This window comes from Prosopis cineraria, unplaced genomic scaffold, assembly GCF_029017545.1.
Source record: "Prosopis cineraria cultivar Desert tree isolate PC_DT_omini unplaced genomic scaffold, ASM2901754v1 PC3, whole genome shotgun sequence".
NCBI lineage: Eukaryota > Viridiplantae > Streptophyta > Magnoliopsida > Fabales > Fabaceae > Prosopis > Prosopis cineraria.
In genome coordinates, this window is record NW_026555334.1 from 6737389 (window position 1) to 6765384 (window position 27996).

At 33.0% G+C, this 27996-nt stretch overlaps 1 pseudogene; it reads right to left on the reverse strand.

Annotated features, from left to right (window-relative positions):
* Positions 1–1321: 1321 nt before the first annotated feature.
* LOC129305329 (RHOMBOID-like protein 10, chloroplastic) lies at positions 1322–27565 on the reverse strand (annotated as a pseudogene).
* Between the last annotated feature and the right edge of the window lie 431 nt (positions 27566–27996).

Sequence of the window (27996 nt, forward strand, 5' to 3'; positions counted from 1 at the left end):
TCAACCCCAAATTTCACAAGATATATAGGGGGAGGGAATGTTGCACAAAATTAATAATTTCATTTTAAATTTTTCAAAATATATATGTTTCTACTTGCGTAAGTATTTTGGCCCTATCAACAGGTTCACAACTGAAACTCACTAACCCAAGGCACAAAATACACTAGCTATATACAAAATTATGTAAGTAGTACATGAATCATGTCAAATAGTCCTAATTGGCAATTACATTAACAAATACACATGAAAGTAACAAAAGAGAGGCATATATAGGATTACTCCACAATCCTAGGCCTCTGTATGTTTTCCCTGACTCAGATTCGATGAGCTAGGTCTTAAAAATAGTAAAAATTGAGAGGCAAGTACAACCACTTAGTAGCCAAGTTTCATTTAACCTGTACAGTTGCATATTAATTATAAATAGATGCAATTAGACAAATAAGCACAAATAACATACAACACTCGACCATAGTTCACAAAACTAACAACTATGTGACTGGACTTGCCATAAAATGTTTTATCATGTTATTTTACAAAAACATAATACAGAGTCATAAAAATAACAACCATGCACCCTCAACACATGCCGAACTACAAAACTAACAACTATATGGCCAGACTTATATGTATGATCATATATCAATTTTATATCTCCGACACGAAACCGATGGCTATCACGTGGCTACATCCTTACGGACTAACCCCACCTTCCACCAGTAAGGAGCTACCAGGCCAGGGTTAACTTACTCACTTTTGTAATCTGGTTTCCCTCAATACTAATAAGCATGGGATGTCATATCCTTAATCTGGCCTTCTCATGAATCGGTGGAGACTAGTTAGGTTCGAGTCCTTCATAAAACAAGTGGGACAGTCCCAAATCAATTGTGGGATAAGGGCTACCTCCCGATTCCAACGGTCGGTGCCAAGGCTAGTTCTTAATTTTAATGATCACTGCCAATATCATGTGAATTTAAATCAATCTACTCTTCTCCCTAGACGACTTCCCGCCAATGATCATGCTGTGCACATTTATCACATATTATGCATTTTAATAATAAATTTATGGCAAACAATCTCATATACTCATTTTAAATTACCCCACACATTCAACATATTATAAATCACAAATCTTCACTTTTGTAACAACATGCCACAAGTAAACTTTTAAATCATAAGTAAGTGGCATAATCAACATTTTCTTTCCAAAATCATTTCACAAGTCAAACATTGCTAGCATGCATCATACATTTAAATCATTAATCATATTTTACAAACACAATTAATATTCAATCATAAAAGTTAAGTTTTTCCCTGTTACCTTAAACCTTTGAGAGGTCAAAAGTTTACCCCTCACTATACCAACTTTCCAAAGCTTCAACAAGCTCGAATGGTGCCAAAAACAAATCTCACTGCATTCATACTACAAGAATATCATTATTGTCTAACTCTTAAAGTTTTACCAACATATAACTTCACACACTCTATTTTTATCAACTCATAATCACTACCCATTCATACCCAATGGGCTCATTAAATTTTATTAATGCACATTATCACTACTAATACTTGAAAATATCATTAATGTATATAAACCTCTCCCAACTACCATATTTATGCAAATTTTTAGATATTAAATGCTCTTATAGACCATCTACTTCCAAAATCATCAATGTGGTATTCTAATACCTTAAACAACTCCCATTATACTCATTTTAACTAATGGAATCAAATCTATACTCCCATAGAACAAAAATCCATCTTTCAAGTCAAACTCTACCATAAATTATCATAAATGAGGGAGAGAAAGGAAGAAGAAGGCACCATAAACTTACCTTAAGTATTAAGGAGCTTCAATCTAGCCTCAATGTGATCCCACAATGTGCCCTAGCAGAGCAAAAGAAGAGCTCTTCGGTTTCTCCTTCCTCTTTTCTATTTTTCTCATACAAAAATGAATTTAATTTTGGCTGTGCGCCACAGTGCACGCTACCCTTTGCCACAACACATGGCACAAAGGAGCCCATTATTCAAATTTGTCTTTGTGCGCTGCGACATGTGACACAGAGGATAATTCTTTACTTTTTCTTCCTTTTTCCTTGCCGAGTAGCCTGCCATCGATTCGAAACCACTTTTAAGGCTGAAATCACCACAAATACACTAAGTTAAGCCCCTCTGGCCATACACATCATTAACTTAATAATTACCCTTATTAGGTTAATAAATGAAGATTAAATTTTCTTGAATGTTACAAATAAGCAATGATAAGTGTGAAAAAGCATGATCATAGGGGGTGAGAATTCACCCGAGATATATAAGGATGTATGTGTGTAAAGATATGTGAGTGAAAAATTCATATGGTCGGATTAATACCATGGGACATCCGATGTAGCATTATATGGGACTATTATTATGGAATATCCGGGCAGTCTGGTAACTCCCTAGTACCCGTTAAGGTGCGGTTGGGAGTCAACAATGCCTCTATCACAAGTGTGTGAAGAGGGAAAAAACCATAATCCGTAAGCGGATTAGATTACCTTTGGTCGAGTATTTCTACTATTGAAAGTGAGCTTGGGTCAACAAGTGGTTGATCTAAGAGAGCCTATGGTTTTATATCGGGGAGCATTGGAGGTTTGGTGGTTAGATGATCATGCTAGTGTGAAATAGTATGAAACTATATGAAATTGTGTGGAATTGTTGTGAAAAGATGCACTTATCTTATAAATATGGTATACTTGATATTATCTTAGTTTTGATACTTTATCATGGTTATTTATGGTAATAAGAATTTGATGAATTATATTGGTTACTGAAATATTTATCTCATCCTATGGTTATATTTTACAGGTGAAGGCTCCGATAGGGGTAAAGGGAAAGAAGAAGCGTTTGAAGAGTGAAGAGCATAGTTGTATAGCTCTTCCCTTTTCTTCTTTTTGGGTATTATAACGAGAATTGTCAATATATAATGCCAACTTAAGAACACAACATTATTTTAGATATCACTTGTATGGTTTATTATAAGTATGTGTATCTTAGTCCAAGGTTAATGTGGTGGATTATTTATGTATGTTGAACTAAGTTACAATTACAAATGGTGAATTTGAAGTGAATTATGTGCTTAAAATGACCAAGTTGATATGTGTGCTAAATACAATCCACCCCTTTGTGTTATTGTCAAATGGGGGTTTGGTGGTCATTTTGAGCGTGATTATTTATTTGTGTGATATGAATGAATTATCATGTTGTGTTTAGTCCATTTAAAGTGGTCAAAGTGTCTTTGGGGTTAATGGCATTTGGCATTGTAAGTTAGACTCCATTGTGTGTGTTTTAAAGTGAAAACAAACCATTTTAAGTTTGGATGTCTATCTTTTAAAAAGATAGGTATTTGAGTATAAGACTAGTGCCACTAGTTAGAGGGCTTAAAGAGCTTCGTGTGGACACTTAAACTACTCAAATTGGATGTCGAATGGTGAAACGACGTGCTTCAGAAGTTCGAAGGGCTGTCACGATAACACTCTGCTGTCATGACAGTAAGTACGCACCACGGCGTAAGGGACCTTCAAGGGACTCTTTCCTCTATGCCATCCACCACGGTGGATGGGTTAGAAATTTTTTTAGAAAAGTGGGTTATTTTAGCCTAATTTGATGTGATTTAATTTTCATGCTTCTATATTTATTTTAAATTGATTTTAACCATGATTTGAGCTCAAACACTATTTTAAAAAGAGTTTTCTTAGGATCCCATTAAATTAACTCATTATCTTTTAAACTCTTGAGTTGTGATAACTTTTTTTTAGAATTTAACTATTCCTAGTTATCACAACGACGTATAAGAGCGTTGTTCTAGTAATGTCAAGATGGATATTATAGAGAGCAAGTCTTTCAGCCACACAGCAGAGACGCAAGAGCAGAAGATAAACACAGAGAGTGAAGGACACAGAGGGAAATGTAGAAGAAAAGAGAGAGAGAGAAAGAGAGAGCAGAGAGTAGGTGCATACACAAAAGAGTTGGCCATACGAAAATGCAAGGAAAGATAGAGATAGCAGATTCACATACACACATGCAAATGGAAACTCAGAGAAAAGAAGAAGGAGACATGCACAGCAAGAGAAAGAGGGAGCTTCAGTGATAAAACAGAGCACTCATGCAAAGAGAAGGGGGAGGACGACGAGAGAGTAAAGAGGGGAGCTAGAGAAGTTTCTTTATGCAAAAACAAAGGCTGTATCTTGCATGTAGAAAAGATCAGCACTTCAGTTCAAAAGTAGGACTTAGGCGCCAACTGTGATAGCTAAACATTCAAATTTTGTTTTTGATTATTGGCTCTTCCTTCTCTTTCATTCCTTCTACGTGTTTTCTATGGGTATGCCAGAGTGGTTTCCATCACTGCAAGAAGTATGATTTATTGGTTCTTTCTCCCTTCTCTGCTCTGCTATTGGTATGCTCTACTCGTTTTTGTTTTGTCTCGTCCCTGCTCTAATTCTTGCAATAGATATGTGTGTAGATTTCTGTTATGGAACTGATCCTTGATGGTAATTCCTTATATTTGAAATAAGGAGATTTGGAAGTTTTGAAAGTCTAAGTATGGATAAAGAATATTTAAGAAGATATTTGAAGAGGAAGTAGCTTTGTATCATTGTGTTTTCTTCCTCTAAGTTATGTTGCACATCTTAAATATACTCTAACACGTGTTTATTTGCTTTCACAAATGAGGTTAATTTAGTTATAATACTTTCCCATGATGTTTTTGATTCTAATATTTGAAAAATTATTGTTGAGCTAAGTGAGAAGTTAGATTCAAGTTTGTCTTTTAGCATGAAGGAGTATTAATCAACCTAAGTTTGATTTCTATTTCTTTGTTTCCTAAAGTCATATACTATTTTGCATTTAATTTTCATTTGAGATTAATTGACTAATTGTTGAAGATAATTTTGATTTTAAATGACATCATTTTCATATGGAGATTTTAAATGTGTGCTTAAATGAACAAGTTTGTTCTTATTATTTTCCAAATATAATCAATTAAAACATTTGAATGGTATCATGATAGATTTAAAGAATCTCCGTAGATATTCAGCTTAATCGCCTTATTGTGAAGGATAATAAGTCTTCGCAGATGTCATGGTTATTAATTTCTATAATAAGTAAATAAATGGATATTGTAAATAATAATATAATAAATACTTGTTTTTCTTTAATTATTAATTAATTAAATTAAGGTATTTAAATTATAATCATACTCAGATGGTTAGATCCTCTTATCACATGAGATTAAAAAAAACTCCACAAACTTTTAAGATAATCATTTTATCATGTGAGTTAATAAGACTCTGCTGGTATAATACTTATGATTTTTATCATACTTTTTATTATGAGTGATAAAAGTCCTCGTTGGCACATTGAATAAATTTTCAATACATAAAAAAATATTAAAATAAAAATATTGTGTAAATAATCTAAGATTTCATATTGTAAGGAAAATATAGAATTTTAAAAGATATTAAGGTCATTTGAATGTCCACGAGTGACAATAAGTCTCCGTAGGCACATTAGAAACTTTTTCTTTTAAATTACTTTTCTATGTTGACAAAGTAAATCTTTAAAATAAGAGAAAGTATAAGAAAAAAACATTTTCAAAATATAAAATAGGAGTAAGAAAATAAAACTAAATTATCTTTATAAATTAAAACACAGCAACCCACATCTTAGAAAATTGTTTTTTTTTGCAATTGGTAAGTTATTTTCATTTAAACTTCTCTTTTTATGAAAATTATAAATAAAGAAAACCATTGACACTAGTCTTTATCCTAAATTATGTGGACTTTGATTCCCATCACAGGGTATGTAGGCCTTAGAGTCTAATTCTAAGTTATGTCCTCCCTTGTAAATAAATAAATATTTTTTACTTAATTATTATCATTTTTATATCAAATACATGAATAAGAAAGGGATAATTAAAATAACTTTAAAACTATATTAATTTAGCACAACAAACTTTAGGTAATTGTTCTCACGAATGGGTGTTGTATGGTGCCTAACACCTTTCCCCTACTTAATCGACTCTTGAACTTATTTTTTAATTTCACAGACCATCCTTATTATCCTTTAAATGGTTTCTCAAGATTTTCTTCAAAATTTTGGTGGCAACTTTCATTCCATTGGTTTTCACTTTGAAGGCCAAACCTTTACTCTCGCACACTGTCGACGTCGCATTTTTAGGTGCGACAATTGGCGACTCTATTAGGGATGTTAGAGAGTCAAGCTTATATAAGTTTGTTGTACTCAAAATATAATATGTTTTTTCTTATTATTATTATTATCCTTTTAATTTGTGTGTGCTTTTTTCACCCCTCTTTTTCTCTTCTCTCTCTCTCTTTTTGTTTTTTTATAACATGTCTTAAGATAGATAGCATGTGGAATAAATTCTAAGATAGAAGACTTTTATTTGTACATATATTTATTTCTTTGTTTGACCTGATTGATAGATAAGGGATAGGTAACATTAGGAATAAGATGACAAGCTTGCTTGCTCTCTTTACGCATTGAACACTTACACATTTACCTTCATATGCATAATGGGCCTTATACCTAGGTCTAAGGGTGCCTTAGGTTAGCAGAATTTGGTAATGGTTTTCTTGAGGAATGTTCATGTTCTTGGAAGTTACTATGAAAACTTTGCCCGAGTTGTTACTTATTTATTAAATTTAGTCCATGAAGGGTTGAAAAGCTCTCGAAGGAATAAATTTATTAAATGGGGTTTTCATCTTCATGGTGGAAGCAACTTGGTTGCCCATGCTAGGATCATTAAATCAACATAAAAACTTTACACATAATAAATCAAGCTTACTAATATCCCTATAGTATGTTAATGAATACTCCTAAGATATCCCAACTAAGGATAATACTTGGTGTAGGACAAAGGAGAACTTTATTTTTTTTTGACATCATTTCTCTAAATAAAGAATAGATAGCAAATTTATTAATTTTTCTTTTATGGGTATTTAATGTCATCAATATTAAAATACACTATTTGAATTATAAATATCTCATAAAAGCCATCAATGAGAAAAGAAATATATCTCTGTTAATTGATTGGCATTTTCTTTAAGGAGCAATAAGGTATCAGAAGAGTGAGTAAAATTGTTAATGAGTTGGTATTCATTAATATAGTATTAGACTTGAAAAAAAAAACTTTAACTACAATTATGAAAAGACTCTATCTCTTATGAAATAAACTCTATTTTTTACTCCCCTAAAATTCAATAAGGATTTGGAGGGATAAAAGCTATGATTAAATTCAACAAGCTTACTCCTCTAAAATTATATTTGTGACATCATTTCTTTTCCTTTCTTTTCTTTTTGTTTTTTTCTCTCTTATTTTAATAGAAAATAAAGTGGATTGTTAAGAAAAGTTAGCATACTTGAAAGGCACAATGAATGCCATAGATGCAATTCCAATGGGAGTAGTGTATAGAGGCAAAGGGATAAAGTTAGAGGCAATTATGGAAATATTAGACAACTTAAGGGAACTCACTCGACACATCAAAAGGAATTCATTATCTGATTTTAGGAAGAAATATGGGGATCTTTTGGACTTGCTTTACGTACCAGTTCAAACTGATGCAATGGTTGTTTTAGGATAGTATTGAGATGTTTCACATTCTTAAGCTTTCAACTCACTCCTACAATAGAGGAATATGGTGCTTTCTTGGGGATGCCTCTTGAGGAGGAGGATCAAGTCTATAAGTACCTAGGATATCTACCATCAAAAAATCAAATTACAAAGCTTCTTGGTCTAAATATTTAGGAAGTCAAATTGTTTTGCCCTAAAAATGAGGAAGGGATTTCAGGAATATTTATGGAGAAATACTTGGTCACATTGGTTTAGCCAAAAAGATGGATTATTTTCAATAGGTTCTTTGCTATGGTAATCTATAGAATAATTCTGTTACCATTTATTGTCGAGATAATTGATTTACACGTAATTAGTGTGTTTTATATGGTAGAATATCACCAAATTAACCTCATACCAGCAATCCTGGCAAAAACCTACATGCTTAAGCCATTGCCATATTAAGAAAAAGGGAAGATTAAGGTGTTGCCTTCACTTATTAAATATGTGGATTATGAATCACTTGTATGGAAAAGAATTTCAAGAGGGAAAATGGCATGATTCTTATAATCCACTTATTGCATTCAAAAATAAAGAAGGCAAGACCATATTAGATTAAAAAAGGTGGAGCAAAGTTTTTAATTAACTTCGAGAAGGAAGATTTTATTGAAAATTGATATGGTGGAACAAGGAGAAAATAATCTATCAATGTGGGGATTTCTTAAATGTTCCACTCATGAGTCCACGGGGAGGAATAAATTGCAACCTTATATTATTATTGAGACAATTGAGTTTCCAACAAAAAATCCCTTCAGAAGGTGCAGTTCGGAGAATCATCATGATGACACCACAACTAAGGATTTAAGTCAAAAGGTTGCAAGTACATGGGGTAAAATTTTATATAGAGGAAAGTTGGAGTTAGGGGTGCGTCTGATAAGGGCAGATAAAGGTTATCTAACATGGTTAACAAAAAAGATTAAGGGAACTAATCTAGCATTTGCTCACCCTGATCCCTTTCTCAGCAATGATGTAATAGAAGCGCAAAAGGAATTAACAAAGCAATTCAAAAGAAAGGGTGAAGAAAAAGAAAATAAAAGCATATCATGAAAATAAAGAAGCTTTAACCCACCTATAACATGAATATGCATCTTTACAAGAGCAAGTAGAAAGGATGAAGAGACAAGATGTGTGACAAGAGAGTACAAAAATAGATCAATTGAAGAAAGAGAATTTAAAGCTCAAAAGCACAATGTGTGACATGCATATACAACTTAAAGAGCATGATCAAAAGATGAATGATAACAGGATTAAGTTGATGAAAGTCACTAAATAGAGAGATGCTCTCAATGATAAAGTATAAGCCCTTCATCCTTTAAAGAGTTTATCACAAAAGGTAAAGATGGTTACTAAATAGTTGGAGGCAAAAATAAATGAATTAGCAATAGTCAGAAGAGATACATTCGGCACAATTCAAAATTTGTTAGAACAAATACACCAACAAATTGATATATTAGATGATTGAAGGACACTTTATTCCAGAAAAGCAGAAGAGGTAGAGAAATGGAGAGATTGTGTTGAAAGTTGGATTCAATTGGCAAATATAGCCATTCCAAAATTATTAGAGGTCTACACACAAGCAAAGCACATGACCTATCTTTTTAATACTTCAGCAAAAATATCAAATTTCATTATGCTATGTGATGACATCATAATGAAAATAAGGGCATTAGTTCAATCATGGTGATGCAAGGAAATTATATGTAAACATTCTTGTAAAACGTTTGGGTTTTTTGTATTTGCACTAAGAGGTTCTCTTTTGTAATGGACATCATTTATAAAGAAATTAGAATTCTTATAAATTGATTGCCAACCTTATATTCTTATGAATACAATATGTATCTTAAAGGAATAAGGAAACTATGATAATTCTTCAAATAAGTGGTGATTCACATTCAAGTGACCTAGTATTTTGCATGCTAACTCTACATGACAATCTACTAATTTCCATTTTTTTAACAATTTATAATTTATCCTTTTTTTAAAATAAGGAAGATAACATTGCTTGGGTAAATAATTCATTTAACCAAACTCATCACCTTACCTAAATTTATTTGACTCACGCTCGAGTTAAGGCTTTGGCAATGGAGGTTCGTGACCTTGAGCGTGAGGAAAAAATGAAAAAAAAAATATCATCTTTGAAAAACCAAATGACCCTTATACAAGTTCAAATAGGTGAAATGATGAAATTGTTGCAAAATATGAATACAAATAGGATAGTTAACATTAGTAACACTCAACCCCCTAGTGGTACTCAAGGCAATGAGTCTTTACAGCCACAGGGGGTGGTCATTAATAGTACGACAATTGGTGGAAGGATTGATCCTATAACGAAATCTCCTGAACAACCTACCTAAGAGTGGAATAAGGGAGATGTATACACATATAACATCTCAGTCATAGATCCAACTAAAGGATAATGCATCACTTAAGGGCATGGAAGACAATTCCAAAGATAGCTAGAAAGAAGAGATGTCAGAAATGAAAGATCAACTTCAAGCTTTACAAGGTCCAGTCACCTGGGGATTGCTTAAGATTGACAACTTTGCTTGCCACCTGAAGTACCTATTCCAAAAAAATTTAAAGTACCAGAGTTTATCAAGTATAATGGTAGTGGTGATCCTGAATATCATTCAGTTCTTTATTGCACAAAGATCTCAGTTTGGTCAAGGGAAGAAAAGTTCCTCATTAATTTCTTCTAGGAAAGTCTCACGGGGAGTACACTAAGGTAGTTTATGAAATATGATCACTCCAAATATAAGAAATGGGGTGATTTAGTAGGCACATTTATGAAACAATATAGGTTTAACTTAAGCATAGCCCCAATAAGGGAACAGTTAGAAAGGATAAAGAACAAGGTTAATGAGACTTTTAAGGAATATGCCTAAAGATGGAGATCAATTGCTTCTGAAGTTCAACCACCTTTAATTGAGTCTGAATTACAAACATATTTTATTAATGCTCTAGCTGATCCTTATCATAAGATTATGTTAGAAATGCAAGCTCGAGATTTTTTTAATCTTATTGAGGTAGGTGAACGAATTGATACAAGCACACGAAGAGGAAGATTAAAAAATACACCCTCAAAAGTCAAGAAAGGACAAGTTGGGAAGAAAAAGGAAGATGTCAATTATGTGCAAGGACCCTACCAACAATCCTTCAATCATAGCCCTTCATATTTCCAACCCAACAACTTTACATGATTTCTTTTATCATGGCTAAGGGCAAAATTTTATCATGCCCATCAAAATGCTCAATTTAATCATCAAATGAGTAATCAAAACCATAGTGGATTAAGACCAGTAAGGCCGCCTTGGGACAAGCGCCCATTACCGAACTTTAATGTTACATGGATGGAGTTGTATAAAGATTTGGTTGTGAAAAATCTCATAGGGCTTCAACCTATTAAACTTCTCCAACCACCTTTCCCAACTTGGTATGATCCAAACGCAACATGTGAATACCACATGGGGGTTGTTGGCCACTCTATTGACAAATGTGATGCTTTTAGAAGACATGTACTTCTTTTATTAGATAACAATCATATTAGGATTAAGACAGGTAACAATCTTAATATTACTACCAATTTTCTACTTGAGCATAAAAAAGGAAAGCCAGTTACCATGATAGATAATGACATTAACCTCTCAAAAGCAATAGAAGACATTCCTTGCATCATGAAGCAACTATATGAGCACTTAAGAGAATTGGGCTACATTCAAAAAAGCTTTAGGAGCAATAAAAGAACTACTCAAATTATGCTTGATTTTTGTGAATATCACCAAGAGGCTATGGGTCATGACATTGAAAAATGTATTCCATTTAAAGAGCTTGTTCAAAGAATGATAATATTAGGGGTTGTGGTCATTGACAAGAAAAATATGAGAAGTGTATGTGCATTAGATAGGAAAGTTACATATTTTGTAATCAATAAGGAGTCGCAAGCTATATAAGGAGAAAATTAATCCTTTAGGACAAACAAGCCAATTTATGAAGTAAAAGAATTAGCTAAAAATCTCTTTTACTTATCAAAAAAACATCTCATAATGTTAATGACAAAAAGTCCATAGCTCTCCTCCATGTACTAGTACCACTCCTATATCATAGCAATCATGCTGTGCCTTGGAATTATGGCTTAAGAATTAAAGGCCCTTTCGACCAAGGGACACTAAACAAAGTTAGTAATATTGATAATACTTTTGGTAGAATTACACAAAGTGGTTGAATTTATGCTAAGAAACCTATATGCGAGGGAATAAGGGTTTAAAGTTCGAGAAAGCTCAGGCACTAAAGAATTTACTATGAAAGGGAAAGAAGAAGGGACTAATGAATTTTTAAAGATCATGAAATAAAGTGAATATGATGTTGTGGAGCAATTGAATAAGACACTAGCACAAATTTCTATATTGTCTCTTATTTTAAATTTTGAAGTGTATCAAAAGGCTTTACAAAAGGTTTTAAATAAGTCTTATGTGTACCCAAACATAACTCCTGAGAAAGTGATTAATATGGTTAATGCTGTGAAAAACTTTACATTGATTGCATTCTCTAAAGATGAGATCTTCCTGACAGCTTCTCAATACCCTACGACACTCCACATTACTTTAAAGTGCCATAGTTATGTAATAGCCAAGGTTTTGATTGATAGAGATTCTGCCTTAAATGTCTTACCTCGGTTTACCATAAAACTTTTACCTGTTAATGCATCTTATATGAAATGTAGTGACGTGGTAGTTAGGGCATTTGATGGGACAAGATAAGAAGTCATAGGCAATGTCTACCTTCCATTACAAATTGGACCAAATACTTTCATGGTAGAGTTTCAAGTTATGGACATTGATGCTGCATATACCATGTTACTTGTAGGCCCTGGATTCATGATGCTGGAGCTGTAACCTTAACTCTACACTAAAGACTTAAGTATATTAATGACGGAAGACTTATTACCATAAAAGGAGAAGAGGAACTGATAATTAGTAAGTCAAGTGCGATGTCTTATATTGAGAATACTGAGCAATCTTTTGAAAGTACATACTAAAACTTTGAGTTTGTCAAGATTGACCAATCAAGTAAGGAGGTGAATCAAATCGTGACTAAGATCATGAAGAACTCTGGATTTGAGTTGGGAAAAGGATTAGGAACAAAGTTGCAAGGGATGAAAGAGCCAATAATACTCTCAGAAAACCCAAAACGTTAAGGTCTGGGGTATGAGCCTTTCTCGGAAGCATTAATGATAGAGAAAATGAAGTTGAAGAAAGGAAAGAATCAAGATAAGCTAGAAATCCCACATATTCGTGAAATGTTTCCATCACTTATAGAGATAATCGATCCAAATGATTTTGTAGCTATGATAAGTGAAGAAGACAAAGGGAGCTCAATGAGAGTATGGATGCATCTAGACATTTCAGGAAAAAAGTTGGACAATTGGAAATCTAAGGAGATTGTAGATGTCATGTTACTAAAGTAGTACTTGAAAGTATTGTTTCACTTTTTAAGTTAATTCGCGTACTCCTAAACCTCAATTTATTTAAGGAATGAATGCAATATTTTGTTTTCTTCTTTGTCTTCTCCGTTTGCCCTTTCTTTATTTTCCTCCTCATTATTTTTTTCTTTTTCTTTCTTCTTTCTTTTCTTGCTTTCTTTCTCCGCTCTTACTCTCTCCATCCATAATGCTTTGCTCATATTCCTATTTACATCTTATACGTATAAATACTCATTCATCTTGCATGATAATCTTTTAGGGAATTAGAATTCTCAAAACTCCTATCTAACCCATTGGTTCTTGAGCATAGTTTGAATGAACCATATTTCACTATGGATATATATAACTATAAAATTGATAGAGATGAAGAAACACCCCTAATGTTTGTAAAAATGATAGAATCTTCTGAACGAGGCATCATCCCACATGAAGAGTCAATTGAAATTATAAATTTAGGGATAAAGGAAGATAAAAAAGAGTTGAAAATTGTTGATAATCTAGAGAAGGAGGAGATGATTAGTTTGTTTCGAGATTATCTTGTTATGTTTGCATGGTCATACTTGGATATACTAGGGATTGATTTAGAGATTTTTGCTCATAAGTTACCTTTGCATCCTGATAGTAAACCTAAGAAGCAAAAATTATGAAGAATGGCCCCAATATGTCACTCAAAATTAGAGAAGAAGTAAAGAAACAATGGGAAGTCGGATTCTTAGAAGCCGTCAAATATTCACAATGGGTTGCGAACATTGTTCCAGTGCCAAAAAAGGATGGATCAGTTAGAATGTGTGTGGATTATAGGGACTTAAATTGTGCTAGCCTTAAGGATGACTTTCCTATACCACATATCGATGTGCTTGTAGATAATACGGCATGCAGTTATAGATATTCCTTTATAGATGGTTATTCAAGATATAACTAGATTCCTATGCATGTGAAGGACAAACATAAAACTAATTTCATTACACCTTAAGGTACCTTTTGCTATAAGGTGATGCCCTTTAGATTAAAAAATGCAAGTGTAACTTATCAACAAGCTATGGTGGCACTATTTCATGATATGATGCATAAAGAGATTGAGGTGTATATGGATGACATAGTAGCTAAGTCTGCTAAAGATGAAAGCCATGTAATAGGTCTCAAAAATTGTTTGAGCACTTGCGTAAATACAAGCTTAGGTTAAACCCTAATAAATGCATATTTGGAGCTTTATCAGGAAAATTGTTAGGTTTCATCGTCATTAAGAAGGCCATAGAGGTAGATCCTGACAAGGTCAAAGCAATTTGTGACATGAGGCCACCATAAACAAAGAAAGAGGTTCGCAGCTTCTTAGGGCATTTGAATTACATATCTAGATTCATAACCAATCTAACTGCTACTTGTAAGCCACTCTTTACATTATTATGGAAAAATTATACTGACCAGTAGGATGAACATTGTCAACAAGCTTTTGACAAGATAAAGGATTATTTATTGAACTCTCCACTATTAGTACCTCCAACACCTGGTTGGCCTTTGATCATTTACTTAACTATAAGATCTACATCTGTGGGTGTAATGCTGGGACAACTTGATAAAGCTAGCAAAAAGGAAAAAACAATTTATTATTTGAGCAAAAAGTTCAATGATTGTGAATCACGCTATTCACTAGTAGAAAAAACATGTTGTGGTTTAGTATGGGTTACTTAACAACTAAGACAATACATGTTGTATTATACCACATGGTTGATTTCACGAATGGATCCAATAAATTATATTTTTGAGAGTCCTCATGTGTCAGGTCGAGTTTCTAAGTGGCAGGTAATACTCTTAGAATATGATGTGAAATACATGACTCGTAAGTCAATCAAAGGAAGTATCGTTGCAGATTATTTGATAGCAAATCTTATAGAGGAGTGCAAACCTGTAAATTTTTAATTCCTAAGTGAAGATGTTCTTGTTATAGGGGTGGAAAAACAAGGGGAAGAAAATGGAAGATGTATTTAGATGGGGCAGAGAATATCTATGGAAATGGGTTAAAAGCAGTATTGGTATCTCCAAAAGGCAGACAATTCCCATTAGCTATCAAATTAAGCTTTGACTGTACCAACAATATGACTGAGTATGAAGCATGTTTAAATGGGTTACAAGTTGCTGTGACATTAGGCATTAAGGAACTTGATGTTTTTAGAGATTTTGCTCTTGTTATATATTAAGCAACTGGCGAGTGGCAAACCAAAGGTTCCAAGTTAATCCTATATCAAAAATATCTCACTCAGTTGATTAATAAATTTGACAAGGTAAGTTTCCATCACTTAACTTGTGATAAAAATCAATTCACTGATGCCTTAGCGACACTAGCTGTCATAGTTAAGTTGGATTATGGAATTCATGTTCAACCAATTAAAATTAAGGCCAAAGTTACCCCCACATATTACTTGAATGTTAAAATGAAATGAAAACACATCCATGGTACCATGATATAAAAAAGTTACATAAAAAGCAGAAAATAATCTTTGGAAGCAACGAAAAATGATAAGAAGACTATTCGACATATGGAAATAAATTTCTTCCTTAGTGGGGATATACTGTACAAAAGAACTTTTAATGGTACGCTGCTTTGATGTGTTGACTTAGGGGACGCATGAAAAATTTTAGAGGAGATTTATAAAGGAATATGTGGAACTTACGCTAATGGCCATACTATGGCCAAATAAGTTTAAAGACATGGTTATTTTTAGCTAACTATAGAAAGAGATTGCATTGAACATGTCAAAAAATGCCATAAATGCCAAATTTATGCTAATCGAATACATGCTCTACCTTAATTGCTTCACAACGTCGTGGCCTTCTAACCTTTTTGTTTATGGGAACTTGATGTTATTAGTCCAATCAATCCTAAGGCCTCAAATGGACACCATTTCATCGTTGTAGCTATTGATTATTTCACAAAGTGAATAAAGGCTACTTCTTTTGCTAGCATCACCCAGAAGGCCTTTCTTAGATTTCTAAAAATGAACATTATTTACAGATATGATCTACCAGAACAGATTATCACAGATAATACACCTAATTTGAATGAGATTGAAGTTTAGAAGTTGTGTGAACAATTCAAAATCAAACACCATAACTTAACACCTTATCGACCTTAAATGAATGGGGCAGTTGAAGTAGCTACTAAAAACATTAAGAAGATCATTGGAAAGATGACAATCACATATAAGGATTGGCATGAGATGCTTCCATATGCTCTTTATGGGTATCGCACGACTATGCGTGTGTCAACTGAGGCAACACCTTACTCATTGGTGTATGGCTAGAGGCTATGACTCCAATTGAAGTAGAGATACCCTCATTAAGAGTGGTCATAGAATCTATATTGGAAGAAGATGAATGGATTAAAACTCAATTTGAACAATTGAATATGATAGAAGAAAAGCAATTAGTAACCATATGTCACGGACAATTATACTAAAGGAGGATGACAAAGGCTTTTAATAATAAATTGCGTCCAAGAAAATTTAAGCCAGGAGACCTAGTCTTAAAAAAGATCCTCCCGAATCAGGAGGATTGCCAAGGTAAATGGGTTCCTTCATACGAAAGCCCTTATGTTATGAAGCAAGCCTTTTCAAGAGGCGCCCTTATCTTGGTAGATATAGAAAGCCAAGAATTGTCAAAACCTATAAACTCAGATGCTATGAAGAGATATTTTGTGTGAAGCTAAAATTCCTGCTAGGTTGAAAACTTGAAAAAGCAACTTAGGCAAAAGTTAAGGCAAAAAAAAGTCAAACAAAAATGCTTGTTAGGTTGAAAATATGAAAAGGCCACCTAAGCAAAAGTTAAGGCAAAATAAAATTAAAAAAAAAGAAAAAAAAGGAAAAGGTCAAGCAAAAATGCCTGCTACGTTAAAAATATGAAAAGACAACCTAGGCAAAAACTAGGGCAAAGGAGGGGAAGATTTGAGCAAAAGTTATGGCAAATTGAAATATTGTATCAAGGGGTTAGAAAGACTATTGTTTTACTAGAATAAGGTGGACAAATGCTTCATGTAATCAATGCTTACACCACATATGTCCATAGTGACATATGAATCCATTGCTAATGTTCTAAAGGATCCAATGAGGAGTCTTCTTTTATACCAACATTTTGTTCTGTTAAGATTCCTCCTGTTAAATTTCTCCCTTTCTTGTAACTCCAAGTGATTTATTAAGTCGATAAACTAGCTTTTCATGAAATATAATCCCTTATCTTTTATTCTCATAATCCTTATTACATTCTTTCTTGTTTATAAAATCAACCTTATTAGAGACATAACACTTTGTATTATACTTTTTACATATGATACAATACTCTCTCCCTTATTCCCACAAGTTTCAACAATAAAGGGTTCACTCTTGGGTGTTGGATGAAATCAGGGACACGTACTTCCTTTGAATTATACTAGATTCCTTTATTCACCTATCCTATATGTTGCCGCTAAATCTTAAGAACAGGTTGGTTAAACAAAATAATTACAATGTAATGATATTTTCTACCTAGCATAAGGGCATATATTAGTACTTTTTTTCTTTTTTCTTTTTTCTTTTTTTCTTTTTCTTTCTTTTTCTCTTTTTTTTCCTATTTACAAGAGATTTTTTAAAAACAAAAATGAATGAAAGAAGGAAGTAGGAGAAAGAGGAAACATAATAAAATGAAAGTTACCATTACAAATAGTATATCACACTTATAAGTCGAAACCCTGTAAAGACAGGTGCCCACCGAAAGCCCTACTTAGGTAGGTACTTCTTACTGCTAAAGCCCTGTAAAGACAAGTGCCCATCGAAAGCCCTACTTGGGTAGGCATTTCCTTACTACTCAAAGCCCTATAAAGACAGGCACCCACCAACAGTCCTATTTAGGCAGGCATTTCCTTACCATTTGAAGCCCTGTAAAGACAGGCACCTACCAAAAGCTCTACTTGGATAGGCATTTCCTTACCATTCAAAGCGCTGTAAAGGTAGGTACTCACCTAAAGCCCTACTTGGATAGGTACTTCATTACTATTCAAAGCTCTGTAAAGACAGGCACCTACCAAAAGCCCTACTTAGGTAAGCACTTCCTAACTGCTTAAAGCCCTGTAAAGACAGACACCTACCAAAAGCCTTACTTAGATAGGCACTTCCTTATTGCTCGAAGCCCTGTAAAGACAGGCACCCACCTAAAGCCCTACTTGAGTAGGCACTTCCTAACCGCTCGAAACCTTGTAAAGATAAGCACCTACCAAAAGCCTTACTTGGTAGACACTTCCTTCCCGCTCAAAGCTCTATAAAGATAGGCACCCACTAAAAGCTCTACTTAGGTAGATACCTCCTAGCTGCTTGCAACCTTGTCAAGATTGGTGCTCGTCAATTAAAAGATCTAGGTTTTTGTTTTATTATATAGTTGCTTAAGAGTCTTGCTCCTCCAAACAAACTATATGTTTCCTTCTTCATTTGTTTCTAAGAAGAGAATATCATCTCATGAAATCCTCACTTAGAAAGCAAATAGAGAGGGGCATTTAGTCAACATATATTTTGTTTGGATCATAGTCAATTGTTTACAACATCTTTCTATATTTTATTTGATTATTTTCATTTGCATCATATTGCTAAAATGAAAAAAAAATTTTATTGTGTTTGTTATCCAATAGTCTCGCATTTAATAATATCTTATTGTGTTAAGGGCAATTAGGTCATTTCATAGATATTACATGGCCGACCAAAATATATGTTCTATCTTTACTTGTCACTTATGTAAGAATTCAAAACCACACTATTTCATATTCTTACATAAGAAACAAGTAAAAGGGGCAACTGTGAATACAGTATTTTATCCGGATATTTTTCACATTTAATAAAAATAATAATAAATTCAACTAAAAAAAATTAAAATACAAAAATAAAATTTAATTCTTTTTAGGATTATATTTTTAAAAAATAATAATAAATAAAGAAGATAAATAAATTTAATTGGTCTTTTGAATCAATTTTAAAAAAAAAAAATATATCTTAAAAAATCTCTCTCATTATCTCAACAATTCAGAGACAATAGCAACTAAATTAGTGAGAGTTAGAGAGAGAGATAGAGAGAGAGAGAATATTCTTATCCATTCAAAATCAAATTTTCCTTCCTAACTAATTTCTAAAAATTACCTTTTAAAAAAATCTTTAAACAAAAATAATAAAAAATACATAGGGTAAGTTAAATGCTGATCTTTGCAGTGTTTCACCCAACCCTGGTCTCTCCTCCTCATACGAGTACACACATAAATAGAAAGAGAGCAAATGAGAGGGAGAGTAGGCGAAACCCAAAAAACATAGAGCAGCAGAGCAAAAAAAATGCTAGTCACACAGATCAAGTCACAAGCAAAGAGCAGAAGGAGAAATCGAGGATGAAAAGTCAAAAAAAGAAAGCAAGCAGAGGCATACATGAAACATATGAAGACACAGAGCACCATACCTTTTGGCCAGACGTGCAAACAAAAAGAAATGGAAAAGCCGAGATAGAATAGAGACGCAACACACTTTCGGCCAGAGAGTAGCTAAAAATTCAAAAAAAAGAAGAGGGAGAGAGCTCACGCAAACACAGAGAAAGAGCACCACACTTTTCGGCCAAAAATAAGGAAGGCAAAAAAGAAGAGAAACACAAGAGCAGAGGCACATGCAGACACAGAGAGCAAGTCTTTGAGCCACATAGTAGAGATGCACAAGCAGAAGAGAAACACAGAGAGCGAAGGACACAGAGGAAAATGCAGAGAGAGAGAGAGAGAGAGAGTAGGTGCATACACAAAAGAGTTGGCCACACGAAAACGCAGGGAAAGACAGACAGAGCAGATTCACGTGCGCACACACATATGAAAACTCAGAGAAAAGAAGAAGGAGACATGCACAATAAGAGAAAGATAGAGCTTCAGTGATAAAACAGAGCACTCATGCAAAGAGAAGGAGGAGGACAATGAGAGAGAAAAGAGGGGGGCTGGAGAATTTTCTCTGTGCAAAAATGAAGGCTGCATCTTGCATGTAGAAAAGATCATCACTTCGATTCAAAAGCGAGACTTGGGCGCCAACTGTGATAGTTGAACATTCAAATTTTGCTTTCAGTTATTGGCTCTCCCTTTTCTTTCATTCCTTCTACGTGTTTTCTTTAGGTACGCTAGAGTTATTTCCATCACTACAAAAAGTTTGATTTGCTGGTTCTTTCTCCCTTCTCTGCTCTGCTATTGGTACGCTCTACTCATTTTTGTTTTGTCTCGTCCCTGTTCTAATTCTTGCAATAGATATGTGTGTAAATTTTTGTTATGGAACTAATCCTTGATGGTAATTCCTTATATTTGAAATAAGGAGATTTGAAAGTTTTGAAAGTTTAAGTATGGATAAGGAATATTTAGGAAGATATTTGAAGAGGAAGTACCTTTGTATCATTGTGTTTTCTTCCTCTAAGTTATGTTGCACATCTTACATATGCTCTAACACATGTTTATTTGCTTTCACAAATGAGGTTGATTTAGTTATACTACTTTCTCATGATGTTTTCGATTCTCATATTTAAAAAATTATTGTTGAGTTTAGTGATAAGTTAGATTCAAGTTTGTCTTTTAGCATGAAGGAGTATTAATTAACCTAAGTTTGATTTCTATTTCTTTGTTTCTTAAAGTCATACACTATTTTGTGTTTAATTTTCATTTGAGATTAATTGAGTAATTGTTGAACATGATTTTGATTTTAAATGACATCATTTTCATATGGAGATTTTAAATGTGTGCTTAAATGAACAAGTTTATTCTTATTATTTTTCAAATATAATCAATTAAAACATTTGAATGGTATCATGATAGATTTAAAGAATCTCCGTAGATATTCAGCTTAATCGCCTTATTGTGAAGGATAATAAGTCTTCGCAGATGTCATGGTTATTAATTTCTATAATAAGTAAATAAATGGATATTGTAAATAATAACATAATAAATACTTGTTTTTCTTTAATTATTAATTAATTAAATTAAGGCATTTAAATTATAATCATACTCAGATGGTTAGATCCTCTTATCACATGAGATTAAAAACAAATCTCCACAAACATTTAGGAGAATTATTTTATCATGTGAGTTAATAATACTCTGCTAGTATAATGATTATGATTTTTATCATACTTTTTATCATGAGTGATAAAAGTCCTCATTAGCACATTGAATAAATTTTCAATACATAAAAAATATTAAAATAAAAATATTGTGTAAATAATCTAAGATTTAATATTGTAAGAAAAATATAGAATTTTAAAAGGCATTAAGATCATTTGAATGTCCACGAGTGACAATAAGTTTCCGCAGACACATTAGAAACTTTTTCTTTTAAATTACTTTTATATCTTGATAAAGTGAATCTTTAAAATAAGAGAAAGTAAAACAACAAAAACATTTTCAAAATATAAAATTGGAGTAAAAAAGTGAATCTAAATTATCTTTACAAATTAAAACACAGCAACTCACATCTTAGAAAATTGTTTTGTTTGTAATTGATAAGTTATTTTCATTTAAACTTCTCTATTTATGAAAATTATAAATAAATAAAACCATTGACACTAGTCTTTATCCCAAACTATGTGGACTTTGATCTCTATCACAGGGTACATAAGCCTCAGAGTCTGATTCTAAGTCAAGTCCTCCCTTGTAAATAAATAAATATTTTTTACTAAATTATTATCATTTCTATATCAAATACATGAATGAGAAAGGGATAATTAAAATAATTTTAAAACTATATTAATTTAGCACAAGAAACTTTAAGTAACTGTTCTCACGAACGGGTGTTATAGGGTGCCTAACACCTTTTTCCTACTCAATCGACTCCCGAACCTATTTTCTAATTTCGCAGACCATTCTTATTCTCCTTTAAATGATTTGTTAGCGACACCGATAGTATAGACGTGAGCGACGAACGATGAGCTACTTGAGTCATGCCCAGAAGGACACTGTCCTTAAGAACTATTCTGGCACACCGGGACGACGGACCAGCAGTTTTTCAGGATTAAACAAGTACTTCCTGCGTAGCAGGGAACCAGAATAGCAGAAACTAAAAACACACTCAGATGAACAAAACAGCAAAAGCTAGAGGGAGGAGAGAATTGCCCCGAAAACTCAAGAGGCTGGTGGTATGCTCTGTCCACACCCATGGCTATATATAACCTGAAGATGGAGACATGAACGTTGGTTCATAATCACCAAATTAAGGCTTCGGTTACACTCTCATAAATCATATTTAAACACCTGTCTGGAAACGTTAGGGGGTTATGCAAACATAAAACACATTTAAGCTCTTGTCTAGAAATGTTGGGGAGACAAAACGTTTAGACAATTAATCTGGCTAATGGAAAAATTGAGATTTTCTGGTAAGCAAAAAATAATTATTTATTTATTTTGTAAAAAATAATTCAGTAAAAAGAACCCATTGCCTCTTGAACTCGCGCACAGGAGGGTAAATCAGCTAATTTCAACTGCGATTACCCTGAGTTAGCCTGTTTTATGTGTGTGAGCCCACTTCTCCTCCAAGTTCATTTTACTAGTCCACTTTATTCCTTAGTATTTATACACTAGGAGAGTCTTTCATTTAGTCAATGTGGGACTTTTGACACACACACATATACACACGATTTCTCAAGATTTTTTTCAAAATTTTAATGGTGACTCCCATTCCATCGGTTTTCACTCAGTAGGTGGAACTTTTGCTCTCGCGCACCATCGACATCGCATTTTCGGGTTTATGTTTACATGTTTCTGTGAAGTTATATATGTCTAAAGCTTTCCTGCTTTTAGATAAATAAATATTGCTTGAGTGCTTTTACATTACAATTTTACTCATATGACATAATTTAAATGTTATCTTCTTCAACAATTTTTATTCATGTTTACATGTTCCAACCAAATTATACATACATGTGTGTGTGTGTGTAAATTTAAGAATTTCAACTTTTATTGTGCAACAGGCAAGGCATTTAATCTAGATTTAATGTATCTATTAAATGGTTAATAAAAGACAAATATAGAACAACTATTAAATGTTTATAGCACGACTTTTAGAAATTTGATTTTAAGTGTGCATTTGGCTCTCTAACTTTATATAAAGCTTTAGCATTATCCTCCAATTTTATAAAATCTCTTTTTAATCCTCTAATCCTAACACTGTTAGTTTTGAATGATTATTTTTTATAACAATCCTCATTTTTTTAAAAAAATTATGCTTAATATATTAGCATTTGAGATTTTTTTGTAATATTTAAAAGTTTATATGGAAATTTCTTGTTAATAAAACTAACCATCTTAGGGTTAAAGAACTTTAAAGGATACATTAGAAAATAAAATCTTGTATAAAATTAAAGGATTAGAAATGCATTTTAACCTAAAAATTTTATTTGTGATTATGAGTTTAAATTTGGATATCCCTGAACTTTAGTCTTTGGGGCATTTTTCTCACTTTTTTATTCCATCATGTGATACTTAAACTAGAGATTCCAACATGATGTAACTTTTTGATCAGTTGAACCAAATATCTCTCAATTTTTCTCCTCTTTTCTAATCACATTAAAAATCTAAACTTTTTTTTTATGGCAAAGATTCAAAGAGAAAACATTATAATAGAAGCATTAGAGCTATCAAAGAGCCATGACAAATGGTCACTAATAAAAAGCTATCAACAAGATTTGAACAGCAAATATTATAATAGATGCAGACTAAAACCAAATGAAATTATGGGCATTTATTGTTTATTGAGATAATATTAATATAAACAATTTTTTACTAATATTTAATATTTGTTTGGTGAAAAGATGCATTTTTAGGGCATTTTTTAAATTGAAAAGGACTCAATAAATGGAAGGAAAATTCAAGATTACACATTTTTCTAGATTTTTATTTTTTTGTCTTATATCACTAAGCACCTATATATCTGTGTGTATAATTAATTGATTTTTTTAACAGAAAGAATTTTTGTCATAATATGTTATCTTTGAGAGTGAAAAGGATTTGAAAAATCTGAATGATGCAGGGAAGAAGCAGCGATCATGGTCAAGAAGTAAATGAGTACTTGCTCTTATTGATCAATTAGCCTTTTAGAAAAATTTACACTTTTAATATGAAAAATCCTAAAACTGATTTCAAAACAGATAGAGACAAAGCATAATAGGAAAAAAAAAAAAACTCTGCAAGAAAAACATTTGAAATAAAAATTGTTAGTGCATGAATTTCTTTTGTCAAAAAACAGGGCTTTAAGGTTGTCATTAATATTATTCATGGGAACAGTCTATATCTAATATGAGGCGTGAAACACACAATTTATACTTTATCATGTGGTGTCTATTATAACAAATTCTCAAAATATTTAAACAAACTCCTATCAACTATAAAATCATTTAATAAGTTGGCATTTTTGTGTTTGGACAAAAAATATTCCATTGGGCTAATCTAGTCATTAAGAAGCCCAAAACGAGCTAGGGCGAACAACAAGGGCATCCTTGAACACTCGCAACCCAACCAATCAACTCAACATAATTGTCTTCCGGTCAAGTAAAATCTTCAGACTGTATGACTTTTTTTTTTATTTAGGACATCTAAATTTATTACTATGTTTCTCACTTTGTTCATCAGAACATCTACATTGCATATGTCCAAAAACAACACTTCGTTTTTTGGTTATTTGTTTTTTTTTTCCCTTTTGGGCCAGACACAGTTTTAACATTTCTTATTCACAAAATCCTATGTTCCTTCCTATTTTCTTTTCTTCCCATTTTATTTTGCAAATCAGATGGCTATGGGATGGGGTAATTTCTCTGAAATCACGCAACTAGCCAGCTGCTAATTCAAGCTTTACCGACCAAAAGGTATGCCCTCTTATTTTTCATTGAAATTTCAACATTTAGAAGCTGGTAATCAACTAGGAATAGGGCACTGGAGAGAAGGCGGCATGATGTTATCTTCAAAAGAGGTCAACACAATGCTGGAGCTTTAACAGAGAAATTTTCATTGTTTATACTCTAAGTAGGAATATATATTGAACTAAGAAGGGTGACGTTATAAGATAACCTTATTGTTGGTCTCCAATTTTTTTTTCTTTTTAAATAAAACAAAGATAAGGCAACATGATTCTTACATGACCCCAATTGTCAATGCCATTTGATAAAGCCCAATGACCTGCAAAAAATCATCACCGTCAAGTCAAAAGATGCAAGGAAGCTGGTTCTCAGATCATCAAGTATCAACTAACGTAAGAAATTTTCCCCAAATACTCAGAACAGAACAAAAAAATATCTTCCAAAAACATGCACAACAAGCATTTCCTGGTAAAGTGTATAATGCTATTAAAGATAAGATTCAAACACAGCATTCTAGCAAATGCTACATTTATTCAAGGGATAATCAGGCACATGAATTAATTTAAAGAAAAAGGTAGCCAACACAAAAGTGAGCTGAGCACCTTTAGAAAAAAATCCTAAGCTACTAACTGATAACTCAATATAATGGACCTTCAAGACATGACATCAAAAGCTTGGACAGTAAAAGATGTCAGATATTCCAACACAACGGGGAAAACACTTGACCATATTTAGGACAATTACATGCGCTCTACACTGTAAATCTTCTTTGCCTCCTCCTACCAGTTTTCTGTGCCTCAACACAAACACAGCAACTGATCCAACCTAAATCATGCATAGCAGATTAGAAATAAGGAAGAGAAAACAAACACATTTATTTTAGAGCTACTCATACAAATGGAGTCAAACCATCAAAGTCATCTGGGACAGATGCACTTCTGAACAACTTTTAAGAGAAAGGGGGAAGAAATGAGGCAAGTTTTTCCCAGCATCATCGATAACCATACCTTGACACCTCATTTGTCTACCTCACATTATTTTTTCCTCTCTTGAGGATCATAAAAAATTAGCAGATGCTAGTGAGCATGCCTGTCTTTAGGTGCTTACTGAATTATAATTATAATAACCCTAACCTAATCATCCTTTGTCTCAGCTTCTTTTCCTCCATTGCTTTTTATTTGTACAGGACAGATGAAAGTGAATTGTTCAATCCATGCTTTGCAAAGTCAAAAATGAGGATAGGGGTATGGTCAAGAATTGACATTATAAGACAACATTCCTTGATTCTATCCCCTCCTTCAGATTCTGCATCTTAAAGTTTAAAGCCTTCACAGGAACAAGCATTTTTGTTCTGCCATTCTTAATTTGTATGTCAACGCCATCATTATAGTCTAAACTTTTTCCAGTGGAAACATCCAGTGCCTTGACTGATGAACCCTTATTCAAAATTGATGGTTGTCGGAGATAAAGATACATATTATACTATACAAGGGAACTAACATCCTGACATAACCATGTAACTTCAGTGCCACTACTAAAGATAAAATAGTTGTTACCTAGTAAAATGCAAAATTACAAATGGAATCAGCTCCAATATTGAGCTAAGGAAAAATAAAAATAAAAATACAGATATCTTAAGTCCACTATCCACACAGTTAAAAGATAATATTTGATTCGGACCACAAAAAATAATATTTCAAACAACTTACTAGTCCAAAAGTTGCCCCTGATGCACTTACTGCAGGCATTCTGCAGAACCAATAACTCACTGCTGAACCTGAGTTTCTAAAAATTATGGAATCAGAATACTTGTAGGTAAGCACTTGCTGGTTTTTGACTTTTTGAAGAAAGAATATAAGCCATTACTTGCAATTGCTGAAACAGTAAACCGCAAGATATCTCCTAGGACCACTGAAACTTTCCACTGTGGGACCAACTGAATTTAATGAGTGACAATTAACCTGCAGGAAATATGTAATTTTTAAAGATACAGAAAAAGGAGGGATACTAACAAACAAAATCCAGGCAAGAAAATCCAAATCTAACCATAAGGTGCCCAATGTTTGCATGCAAAGAGGAAGAAGTGGCAAGCCCCCACAATTGTCCCTTGTCAATTAGACTGTTAATCTAGTGACACGCAGCCAACAAGTAAATATGCGACAATATTAAGGATGGATGTTCAATTTAATGGCAACTAATTTTGTTAGTGAAATTTTAATGGCAACTTTACCTTAGCTCCCCAGAATAAAAGCTTTCCTTGTGTTGCAAGTTGTGCAATATAAACTCCGAGATAATGGTTTATAAGCAATAAGCCACAAGACTAGCTTCTATGTAAATTTGGTAAAAAAGAAGTGTACAAGATAAGTAGCTAGGAAAATTTGAATAGTATGATAAAAAAAAAATCCACAGTGGACTTGCTGTTGCCAGCTACGTGCACAAAATGGACCAATAAATTTTGTCTAGAAAAAATAACCATTCAATCAAACATGCCGACACTCACAATATATTGGCAGCAAGAGAATATTAGTCCATTTCCTTCCATTGAAAGGACTCTGGCTGGACATCTTGGAGTTAGACCTTGAAACAGGACTGGAGAAGAAACCGAAGACGGGAATAGTAGCTGAGGCAACGGCGGAGAAGATGACCGAAGTGGAAGGAGGCGGCGGTGGCGATGAGATCAAGCGAACAAGGATCGGTTTTTTTTTTTTTTTTTTTTACTGAGATACTATACAATGTAAAATAAAATACCAAAATGCTGCACGTGGGAATTATTTCTCAAAATACTATGTTTAAAATTGCTGGGGGGAGAACGAATGTTAAAATTCATCAAACCAAAAATAATTTCTTTAATATATCACTTTTCTTACTCCAAAACTTATTCTTGGTAAGAATGATTTATGAACTTCACCTGTACTACACAATTTGTGTAATAATTTAGCAATCATCTGAATAAAAATTATTACTAATATAATTAAGAAATTATTATGAGGTGTAT